Here is a 12,791-nt window from a genome sequence, read left to right as displayed (position 1 = left end):
TTGCTATACTCCTCAACCACGTAACTCTAACAATGCTATACTCCTTAACCACATAACTCTAACAATGCTGTACTACCCAACCACATAACTTTAACAATGCTATACTCTTTAACCACATAACTCTCAGAATGCTGCAATCCTCATTTACATAACTCTAAAAATGTTTTACTCCTCAACCACGTAACTTAAACCATGCTATGCTCCTCAACCACTTAACTCTAACAATGCTATACTCCTTAATCACATAAGTCTAACAATACTATACTCCTCAGCCACATAACTCTAACATTGCTATACTTCTTAATCACATATCTCTAACAATGCTATACTCCTCAACCACATAACTCTAACAATGCTCTACTCCCAACCACATAACTAACAATGCTCTACTTCTCAACCTTAAGTAACAATGCTATACCCCTCAACCTTAATTAACAATGCTATACTCGTAAACCACATAAGTCTAACAATGATATATTTGTAAACCAGATAATTGTAACAATGCTATACTCCTCAACCATGTAACTCTAACAATGCTATACTCCTCAACCACATAACTCTAACGAGGCTTACTCCTCAACCACGTAACTCTATCAATGCTATACTCTTGAACCATATCACTCTAACAATGCTATACTCCTCAACCAAAGAACTCTAACCTTGCTATACTCCTCAACCACATAACTCTAGAATTGCTATACTTCTCAACCACATAACTAATATTGCTATACTCTTCAACTACATAACTCTAAGAATGCTATACTCCTCAACCACATAACTATCAATGGTGTATTGCTGAACCACAGAACTCTAACAATGCTATACTCTCAACCATATAATTCTAAAATTGCTATACTCCTCAACCGCATAACTCTAATGATTCTATAATCCTCAACCACATAATTAACAATGATATACTTCTCAGCTACTACTAACAATGCTATACTCCTCAACCACATAACTCTAACAATGCCATACTCCTCAACCACATAACTAACTATGCTATACTCCTCAACCACAACTCACAATGCTTTACTTCTCAACCACATAACTCTAACAATGCTATACTCCTCATTCACATAACTAATAATGTTATACTCATTATTATCTTTATCTTTGACCTGGTTTATGGAGGCCACATCCTACCCATTCATTTCCCACATAATGATATTGTCTGAGGCGAGGTTTGTTGGGCCTGTCTTGGGTTAGAAGTGGGGAGAGGGAAGATAAGGTCAGGGTTGGTCGTGGGTTAAGAGCGAGGAGAGGGAAGATAAGGTCAGGGTTGGTCGTGGGTTAAGAATGAGGAGAGGGAAGATAAGGTCAGGGTTGGTCGTGGGTTAAGAGCGAGGAGAGGGAAAGGTAAGGTCAGGGTTGGTCGTGGGTTAAGAATGAGGAGAGGGAAGATAAGGTCAGGGTTGGTCGTGGGTTAAGAGCGAGGAGAGGGAAAGGTAAGGTCAGGGTTGGTCGTGGGTTAAGAGCGAGGAGAGGGAAAGGTAAGGTCAGGGTTGGTCGTGGGTTAAGAGCGAGGAGAGGGAAAGGTAAGGTCAGGGTTGGTCGTGGGTTAAGAGCGAGGAGAGGGAAAGGTAAGGTCAGGGTTGGTCGTGGGTTAAGAACGAGGAGAGGAAAGGTAAGGTCAGGGTTGGTCGTGGGTTAAGATCGAGGAGAGGGAAAGGTAAGGTCAGGGTTGGAGTTGGAGTGTGAGCCTCGTGTAAGGGTCACTGGGGAGGTGGTGGTCTGTGGGACTTAAAGAACTTCTGAGGATCCCAGTGAGGTTGGGATATGAGGGTTACGTGGGGGGGGGGGGGGGGGGGGTTAAACCATGAGGGAGGTAGGGTAATGGAAAGGAGGGAAGGTGCTGGCAGTGGTGGTAGTGGTGATGATGGTGAAGGTGATGGTGATGGTGTTGATGGTGATGGTGGTGATGATGGTGAAGGTGGTGGCGATGGTGATGGTGGTGATGGTGGTGGTGGTGGTGGTGGTGATGGTGGTGGTGGTGTTGATGGTGGTGGTGGTGGTGGTGGTGGTGGTGGTGATGGTGGTGGTGGTGGTGGTGGTGGTGGTGATGATGGTGATGGTGATGGTGGTGGTGGTGGTGATGGTGGTGGTGTGGTGGATGGTGGTGGTTGGGGTATGATGGTGATGGGTGATGGTGATGGTGGTGGTGTGGTGGATGTGTGGTGGTGGTGGTGGTGGTGGTGAATGGGGTGATGATGGTGATGGTGGTGGTGTGGTGATGGTGGTGGTGGTGATGGTGGGGTATGGTGGTGAGGGAAGCCACAAGGTCGGAGGAAGTGTCTGCCAGGTGTCCTTGTGTTGTACTTACGTGTGGTGGTCGTGAACTTGTGTACGTGTGTGTGTGTACGTGTGTGTGTGTGTGTGTGTGTGTGTGTGTGTGTGTGTGTGTACGTGTGTGTGTGTGTGTGTGTGTGTGTGTGTGTGTGTGTGTGTGTGTGTGTGTACGTGTGTGTGTGTGTGTGTACGTGTGTGTGTGTGTGTGTGTGTGTGTGTGTGTGTGTGTGTGTGTGTGTGTACGTGTGTGTGTGTGTGTGTGTGTGTGTGTGTGTGTGTGTGTGTGTGTGTGTGTGTACGTGTGTGTGTGTGTACGTGTGTGTGTGTGTACGTGTGTGTGTGTGTGTGTGTGTGTGTGTGTGTGTACGTGTGTGTGTGTGTACGTGTGTGTGTGTGTGTGTGTGTGTGTGTGTGTGTACGTGTGTGTGTGTGTGTGTGTGTGTGCGTGCGTGTGTGTGTGTGTGTGTGTTCTGGTCAGGCTGCACACAAGAGCTCTTTCCTCCACGTGCACGTCGCAGTGTGTGTGACCCACCACAACACACCGCCTGTGTGTTGGTGTTCTGCCTTGCAGTTCCTGGCGTTGTCATTATACTCGCATCACCTGAAGCAGCGGTCCACTATGAAGCAGTGGTCCACTATGAAGCAGTGGTCCACTATGAAGCAGTGGTCCACTATGAAGCAGTGGTCCATTATGAAGCATTGGTCCACTATGAAGCAGTGGTCCATTATGAAGCAGTGGTCCACTATGAAGCAGTGGTCCATTATGAAGCAGTGGTCCACTATGAAGCAGTGGTCCACTATGAAGCAGTGGTCCATTATGAAGCAGTGGTCCACTATGAAGCAGTGGTCCACTATGAAGCAGTGGTCCACTATGAAGCAGTGGTCCATTATGAAGCATTGGTCCACTATGAAGCAGTGGTCCATTATGAAGCAGTGGTCCACTATGAAGCAGTGGTCCATTATGAAGCAGTGGTCCACTATGAAGCAGTGGTCCACTATGAAGCAGTGGTCCACTATGAAGCAGTGGTCCACTATGAAGCAGTGGTCCACTATGAAGCAGTGGTCCACTATGAAGCAGTGGTCCATTATGAAGCAGTGGTCCACTATACATTGTCTACTGAGATGACTGAGAAGATAATCTTGAGAGAAGAATATATTGGTTAATATCTTGGGAAATAACACTGTCATTACTATGTGGGATCAGACAGGCTCATCATCAACATCACAGACGACATCTCCTTCCATCTCCTGATCTTCAGTGTCTGTGGTGACCAGAACACGACATGTCTTCCATCTCCTGATCTTCAGTGTCTGTGGTGACCAGAACACGACATGTCTTCCATCTCCTGATCTTCAGTGTCTGTGGTGACCAGAACAGGACATGTCTTCCATCTCCTGATCTTCAGTGTCTGTGGTGACCAGAACACGACATGTCTTCCATCTCCTGATCTTCAGTGTCTGTGGTGACCAGAACACGACATGTGGCGTGCCTTGCAGAAAGAACTTGGTATTCCCAGCAGTGAAGACAGAATACTTGACATTAATCTTATGATTGAGGCGGTCTTAGATGACTTGAAACCCGTCCTTGCTAAGAGTTTCTTCAAGTCTTGTTTGGGTAATCAATGAAATGTGGCTTGGTGTTGAGTTCTTAATGACTCGGGTGGGAGGTGTGTGGCCTCGTATACCACGGTAATGACTCGGGTGGGAGGTGTGTGGCCTCGTATACCACGGTAATGACTCGGGTGGGAGGTGTGTGGTGGCCACGTATACCACGGTAATGACTCGGGTGGGAGGTGTGTGGTGGCCACGTATACCACGGTAATGACTCGGGTGGGAGGTGTGTGGTGGCCTCGTATACCACGGTAATGACTCGGGTGGGAGGTGTGTGGTGGCCTCGTATACCACGGTAATGACTCGGGTGGGAGGTGTGTGGTGGCCTCGTATACCACGGTAATGACTCGGGTGGGAGGTGTGTGGTGGCCTCGTATACCACGGTAATGACTCGGGTGGGAGGTGTGTGGTGGCCACGTATACCACGGTAATGACTCGGGTGGGAGGTGTGTGGTGGCCACGTATACCACGGTAATGACTCGGGTGGGAGGTGTGTGGTGGCCACGTATATCACGGTAATGACTCGGGTGGGAGGTGTGTGGCCTCGTATACCACGGTAATGACTCGGGTGGGAGGTGTGTGGTGGCCACGTATACCACGGTAATGACTCGGGTGGGAGGTGTGTGGTGGCCACGTATACCACGGTAATGACTCGGGTGGGAGGTGTGTGGTGGCCACGTATACCACGGTAATGACTCGGGTGGGAGGTGTGTGGTGGCCACGTATACCACGGTAATGACTCGGGTGGGAGGTGTGTGGTGGCCTCGTATACCACGGTAATGACTCGGGTGGGAGGTGTGTGGTGGCCTCGTATACCACGGTAATGACTCGGGTGGGAGGTGTGTGGTGGCCTCGTATACCACGGTAATGACTCGGGTGGGAGGTGTGTGGTGGCCACGTATACCACGGTAATGACTCGGGTGGGAGGTGTGTGGTGGCCACGTATACCACGGTAATGACTCGGGTGGGAGGTGTGTGGTGGCCACGTATACCACGGTAATGACTCGGGTGGGAGGTGTGTGGTGGCCACGTATACCACGGTAATGACTCGGGTGGGAGGTGTGTGGTGGCCACGTATACCACGGTAATGACTCGGGTGGGAGGTGTGTGGTGGCCACGTATACCACGGTAATGACTCGGGTGGGAGGTGTGTGGTGGCCACGTATACCACGGTAATGACTCGGGTGGGAGGTGTGTGGTGGCCACGTATACCACGGTAATGACTCGGGTGGGAGGTGTGTGGTGGCCTCGTATACCACGGTAATGACTCGGGTGGGAGGTGTGTGGTGGCCTCGTATACCACGGTAATGACTCGGGTGGGAGGTGTGTGGTGGCCTCGTATACCACGGTAATGACTCGGGTGGGAGGTGTGTGGTGGCCTCGTATACCACGGTAATGACTCGGGTGGGAGGTGTGTGGTGGCCACGTATACCACGGTAATGACTCGGGTGGGAGGTGTGTGGTGGCCACGTATACCACGGTAATGACTCGGGTGGGAGGTGTGTGGTGGCCTCGTATACCACGGTAATGACTCGGGTGGGAGGTGTGTGGTGGCCTCGTATACCACGGTAATGACTCGGGTGGGAGGTGTGTGGCCTCGTATACCACGGTAATGACTCGGGTGGGAGGTGTGTGGTGGCCTCGTATACCACGGTAATGACTCGGGTGGGAGGTGTGTGGTGGCCACGTATACCACGGTAATGACTCGGGTGGGAGGTGTGTGGTGGCCTCGTATACCACGGTAATGACTCGGGTGGGAGGTGTGTGGTGGCCTCGTATACCACGGTAATGACTCGGGTGGGAGGTGTGTGGCCTCGTATACCACGGTAATGACTCGGGTGGGAGGTGTGTGGTGGCCTCGTATACCACGGTAATGACTCGGGTGGGAGGTGTGTGGTGGCCACGTATACCACGGTAATGACTCGGGTGGGAGGTGTGTGGTGGCCTCGTATACCACGGTAATGACTCGGGTGGGAGGTGTGTGGTGGCCTCGTATACCACGGTAATGACTCGGGTGGGAGGTGTGTGGCCTCGTATACCACGGTAATGACTCGGGTGGGAGGTGTGTGGTGGCCTCGTATACCACGGTAATGACTCGGGTGGGAGGTGTGTGGTGGCCACGTATACCACGGTAATGACTCGGGTGGGAGGTGTGTGGTGGCCTCGTATACCACGGTAATGACTCGGGTGGGAGGTGTGTGGTGGCCACGTATACCACGGTAATGACTCGGGTGGGAGGTGTGTGGTGGCCTCGTATACCACGGTAATGACTCGGGTGGGAGGTGTGTGGTGGCCTCGTATACCACGGTAATGACTCGGGTGGGAGGTGTGTGGTGGCCTCGTATACCACGGTAATGACTCGGGTGGGAGGTGTGTGGTGGCCTCGTATACCACGGTAATGACTCGGGTGGGAGGTGTGTGGTGGCCTCGTATACCACGGTAATGACTCGGGTGGGAGGTGTGTGGTGGCCTCGTATACCACGGTAATGACTCGGGTGGGAGGTGTGTGGTGGCCTCGTATACCACGGTTAGCAAGTGTCTGGTGCAGGTGTCCTGCTTCACGAACCTCCCTCATGTCACCATGCTTGGTGAGGGCATGCGGGTCACCGGGCATGAAGAAGGCTGTATCTCCTTGATGTGTGCAGAAGATCTGTTCATTGGTAATGACAAGGTAGAGAGATCCAGTGACGTCAGGACGAACCGCCCTTCAAGTAGTTCGAACACATGAAACTACTGTCAGTGGAGGTGTGGTGTCCCCCTGCCAGCACCATGAGAAGAGAGTGGTATATTGTGGTGTGGACACTGATGGTGAGGGACGGTTAACGGATGGGTAAGTATACGTCGATGGCAACGAACGCTTGGTGTGAACTGGGGAGAGAGAGGCACAGAGGCCCAGGCTCCTGGGTGGGACATCTCGCGGGAACTCAGGCAGGGTAACCGCAGGTCCTCTTCTTCAGTCGACGGGACTGCGTCGTGTGCGCCACCAGGAGAGTCGGTCCTCTTCAAAGTTCCCCCCCCCCAATTTATGGGGCACCTGCCGCTTCGAGGGTGCACTCCACGCAGGAGCAGGGAAATGATGGAGGGTACAATACCCGAGAAAGCAGCTTTCATTTGATCGTGACAGCATACATTTACAAACCTGGATGTCACATCTGCAGTTAACACGTAAGAAAATGTATATCTTAAGTTGTAATCCACCGTGACACACACATACAACCACCTCCACCACAGGGCACTGTGCAACGGATCAACATCAGAGTCCTGTATGTTGAGTCATGACCCACTGTCACGTCGAGCGAGGGGCTGTATGTCGAGTCATGGCCCACTGTCACGTCGAACGAGGGGCTGTATGTCGAGTCATGATCCACCGCTACGTCGAGCGAGAGGTTGTATGTCGAGTCATGACCCACTGTCACGTCGAGCGAGGGGCTGTATGTCGAGTCATGGCCCACTGTCACGTCGAACGAGAGGCTGTATGTCGAGTACTGACCCACCGTCACGTCGAGCGAGGGGCTGTATGTCGAGTCATGACCCACCGTCACGTCGAGCGAGAGGCTGTATGTCGAGTCATGACTCACTGTCACGTCGAGCGAGAGGCTGTATGTCGAGTCATGACCCACCCTCACGTCGAGCGAGAGGCTGTATGTCGAGTACTGACCCACCGTCACGTCGAGCGAGAGGTTGTATGTCGAGTCATGACCCAACGTCTGGTCGAGCGAGAGGCTGTATGTCGAGTCATGACCCACCCTCACGTCGAGCGATAGACTGTATGTCGAGTCATGACCCAACGTCTGGTCGAGCGAGAGGCTGTATGTCGAGTCATGACCCACCGTCACGTCGAGCGATAGGGTGTATGTCGAGTCATGACTCACCGTCACGTCGAGCGAGAGGCTGTATGTCGAGTCATGACTCACTCTCGCGTCGAGCGAGAGGCTGTATGTCGAGTCATGACTCACCGTCACGTCGAGCGAGAGGCTGTATGTCGAGTCATGACTCACCGTCACGTCGAGCGAGGGGCTGTAAGTCGAGTCATGACTCACCCTCACTCTCGAGCGATAGACTGTACGTCGAGTCATGACCCAACGTGTGGTCGAGCGAGAGGCTGTATGTCGAGTCACGACTCACCGTCACGTCGAGCGAGATGCTGTATGTCGAGTCATGACCCACAGTCACGTCGAGCGAGGGGCTGTATGTCGAGTCATGACCCACCGTCACGTCGAACGAGAGGCTGTATGTCGAGTCATGACCCACCGTCACGTCCAGCGAGGGGCTGTATGTCGAGTCATGAGTGACCGTTACGTCGAGTGAGAGGCTGTATGTCGAGTCATGACTCACCCTCGCGTCGAGCGAGAGGCTGTATGTCGAGTCATGACCCACCGTCACGTCCAGCGAGGGGCTGTATGTCGAGTCATGAGTGACCGTTACGTCGAGTGAGAGGCTGTTTGTCGAGTCATGACTCACCGTCACGTCGAGCGAGAGGCTGTATGTCGAGTCATGACTCACCCTCGCGTCGAGCGAGAGGCTGTATGTCGAGTCATGACTCACCGTCACGTCAAGCGAGGGGCTGTATGTCGAGTCATGACTCACCGTCACGTCGAGCGAGGGGCTGTATGTCGAGTCATGGCCCACCGTCACGTCGAGCGAGGGGCTGTATGTCGACTCATGGCCCACCGTCACGTCGAGCGAGAGGCTGTATGTCGAGTCATGACTCATCGTCACGTCGAGCGAGAGGCTGTATGTCGGGTCATGACTCATCGTCACGTCGAGCGAGGGGCCGTATGTCGAGTCATGACTCATCGTCACGTGGAGCGAGAGGCTTTATGTCGAGTCATGACTCACCGTCACGTCGAGCGAAGGGCTGTATGTCGAGTCATGACCCACCATCACGTCGAGCGAGAGGCTATATGTCGAGTCATGACCCACCGTCACGTCGAACGAGAGGCTGTATGTCGAGTCATGACCCACTGTCACGTCGAGCGAGGGGCTGTATGTCGAGTCATGACTCACCGTCACGTCGAGCGAGAGGCTGTATGTCGAGTCATGACCTAACGTCATGTCGTGCGGGAGGCTGTATGTCATGATCCACCGTAACGTCGAGCGAAGGGCTGTATGTCGAGTCATGACCCACCGTCACGTCGAGCGAGAGGCTGTATGTCGAGTCATGACCTAACGTCACGTCGAGCGGGAGGTTGTATGTCGAGTCATGATCCACCGTAATGTCGAGCGAGAGGCTGTATGTCGAGTCATGACCTAGCGTCACGTGGAGCGGGAGGTTGTATGTCGAGTCATGATCCACCGCAACGTCGAGCGAGAGGCTGTATGTCGAGTCATGACAACGTCACGTCCAGCGAGGGGCTGTATGTCGAGTCATGATCCACCGTAACGTCGAGCGAGAGGCTGTATGTCGAGTCATGACCCACCGTCACGTCGAACGAGAGGCTGTATGTCGAGTCATGACCCACCGTCACGTCGAGCGAGGGGCTGTATGTCGAGTCATGACTCACCGTCACGTCGAGCGAGAGGCTGTATGTCGAGTCATGACCTAACGTCATGTCGTGCGGGAGGCTGTATGTCGAGTCATGATCCACCGTAACGTCGAGCGAAGGGCTGTATGTCGAGTCATGACCCACCGTCACGTCGAGCGAGAGGCTGTATGTCGAGTCATGACCTAACGTCACGTCGAGCGGGAGGTTGTATGTCGAGTCATGATCCACCGTAATGTCGAGCGAGAGGCTGTATGTCGAGTCATGACCTAGCGTCACGTCGAGCGGGAGGTTGTATGTCGAGTCATGATCCACCGCAACGTCGAGCGAGAGGCTGTATGTCGAGTCATGACAACGTCACGTCCAGCGAGGGGCTGTATGTCGAGTCATGATCCACCGTAACGTCGAGCGAGAGGCTGTATGTCGAGTCATGACCTAACGTCACGTCGAGCGGGAGGCTGTATGTCGAGTCATGATCCACCGCAACGTCGAGCGAGAGGCTGTATGTCGAGTCATGACCTAGCGTCACGTCCAGCGAGGGGCTGTATGTCGAGTCATGATCCACCGTAACGTCGAGCGAGAGGCTGTATGTCGAGTCATGACCTAGCGTCACGTCCAGCGAGGGGCTGTATGTCGAGTCACGCTGTCATGTTGAGAATCATGATGACTCATAACTTACGGTACGAACATGATGACACGCTGTATGCTGTCATGTTCAGAATCATGATGACTCATAACTTACGGTACGAACATGATGACACGCTGTATGCTGTCATGTTCAGAATCATGATGACTCATAACTTACGGTACGAACATGATGACACGCTGTATGCTGTCATGTTGAGAATCATGATGACTCATAACTTACGGTACGAACATGATGACACGCTGTATGCTGTCATGTTCAGAATCATGATGACTCATAACTTACGGTACGAACATGATGACACGCTGTATGCTGTCATGTTCAGAATCATGATGACTCATAACTTACGGTACGAACATGATGACATGCTGTCATGCTGTCATGTTGAGAATCATGATGACTCATAACTTACGGTACGAACATGATGACACGCTGTATGCTGTCATGTTGAGAATCATGATGACTCATAACTTACGGTGCGAACATGATGACATGCTGTCATGCTGTCATGTTGAGAATCATGATGACTCATAACTTACGGTACGAACATGATGACATGCTGTCATGCTGTCATGTTGAGAATCATGATGACTCATAACTTACGGTGCGAACATGATGACATGCTGTCATGCTGTCATGTTGAGAATCATGATGACTCATAACTTACGGTACGAACATCATCACACGCTGTCATGCTGTCATGTTGAGAATCATGATGACTCACAATAATCGCAAAGTAGTTCTAGAATCCACAGACGTGGGACTTGTTCTTTACAGCGACCTGAATGGGCTGTAGTGGGAGTCACAACCCCAGTGACGAAGTGGGAGAGGAACCTCTATAATAACTACAGGCGGTACGAGACACACGCTGATACCACGACCCACATAGTTACAGTCACGTTGTCACCCGCGCTAGTAACAGCCGGACAATGTCAATCAAGTCACGACTAGTAACGTCACAGTAATAGTATCGGTATGTGGTTCGTCACGACAGTGTTACTGATCTGCGTACGAATCCCAACACAGCAACACCAGTGGGTTGTGGACTGAGTCATAACCCATAGTTATAGACAATACCAGTTACTATGACTTGAGTCAGAACTGGGCTGTGTTCCGTGTGTAGGTGAGGCAGCCACACGAATATTATCTTCCTATCTGAATCTCGCAACACCTCTCCACACTCCTCAACCCTCGTCTGAATCTCGCAACACCTCTCCACACTCCTCAACCCTCGTCTGAATCTCGCAACACCTCTCCACACTCCTCAACCATCGTCTGAATCTCGCAACACCTCTCCACATTCCTCAACCTTCGTCTGAATCTCGCAACACCTCTCCACACTCCTCAACCCTCGTCTGAATCTCGCAACACCTCTCCACATTCCTCAACCCTCGTCTGAATCTCGCAACACCTCTCCACACTCCTCAACCCTCGTCTGAATCTCGCAACACCTCTCCACACTCCTCAACCATCGTCTGAATCTCGCAACACCTCTCCACACTCCTCAACCCTCGTCTGAATCTCGCAACACCTCTCCACACTCCTCAACCCTCGTCTGAATCTCGCAACACCTCTCCACACTCCTCAACCCTCGTCTGAATCTCGCAACACCTCTCCACACTCCTCAACCATCGTCTGAATCTCGCAACACCTCTCCACACTCCTCAACCGCCGCGTCATCAGCTTATATCATAAACGATTCTCATGACTGCATCAATATATTACCGTAGTGTAGTGAGGACTCTCATGAATGCCGTGGCCACGTCGGACAGGTGTGTGCCCTGTCCCTCAGGCTTAGGGAGTTGAGACGATTGAAGAATTCAAGAACTTTTACTCTGTAATGAGGCCAGTTGACACGTTATGTATTACCAAACCTTTACGTACGTTAGCAAAAATGCAATAATGAACTTACTTTACGTCGCTGTCTTCATCTTTTTTGTATATGTATCAATATTAAAAAAAACCATACACAATGGTTACCTCACTGCTGTTTGTACAAGTAAACATGTTACAACTGTACCTAGAAAATGTTACAGTATGTGTGTACTAGTAAACATGTTACAACTGTACCTAGAAAATGTTACAGTATGTGTGTACAAGTAAACATGTTACAACTGTACCTAGAAAATGTTACAGTATGTGTGTACAAGTAAACATGTTACAACTGTACCTAGAAAATGTTACAGTATGTGTGTACAAGTAAACATGTTACAACTGTACCTAGAAAATGTTACAGTATGTGTGTACAAGTAAACATGTTACAACTGTACCTAGAAAAGTTTCATTTATCACATCAATGTTCAGCTGACACGCAATGTAGACTGCAGAGTCAAGTCTTCATGCACCTGTGGCAAAGTTACTGGTGTCACACACTCACACAAGCAGCCGTCAACGTCCTTCCCCTGTGCCGTCTCGACCCGTACTGACGAGGCACTGAATCCCATCACATAGTCCACACATCTGCCACACCGACCCCACATTACACACATCTCACTCATTGTGTCGTTACTCGTTCTCTCTGATCCCCATCATGGTAAAGTTCTCCCATCTCCCACATTGACTCTATCATGGTAAAGTTCTCCCATCTCCCACATTGACTTTATCATGGTAAAGTTCTCCCATCTCCCACATTGACTCTATCATGGTAAAGTTCTCCCATCTTCCACATTGACTTATCATGGTAAAGTTCTCCCATCTCCCACATCGACTCTATCATGGTACAGTTCTCCCATCTCCCATATCGACTCTATCATGGTAAAGAT

General features: G+C 51.3%; 1 protein-coding gene across 1 annotated transcript in view; it reads right to left on the bottom strand.

Annotated features, from left to right (window-relative positions):
* LOC139758183 (gamma-interferon-inducible lysosomal thiol reductase-like) overlaps positions 1-12,453 on the bottom strand; it is a 286,092-nt gene extending 273,639 nt beyond the window's left edge. The window contains exon 1 of the mRNA XM_071679391.1: positions 12,300-12,453. The gene's annotated coding sequence lies outside the window, so the exon portion shown is untranslated. The remainder of the gene's footprint in view (positions 1-12,299) is intronic.
* Between the last annotated feature and the right edge of the window lie 338 nt (positions 12,454-12,791).

The sequence above is a fragment of the Panulirus ornatus genome, chromosome 29 (assembly GCF_036320965.1).
Source record: "Panulirus ornatus isolate Po-2019 chromosome 29, ASM3632096v1, whole genome shotgun sequence".
NCBI classification, from domain to species: Eukaryota; Metazoa; Arthropoda; class Malacostraca; order Decapoda; family Palinuridae; genus Panulirus; species Panulirus ornatus.
Note: the sequence above shows the minus strand (reverse complement) of the source record. Positions and strands in the feature narration are given on the sequence as shown.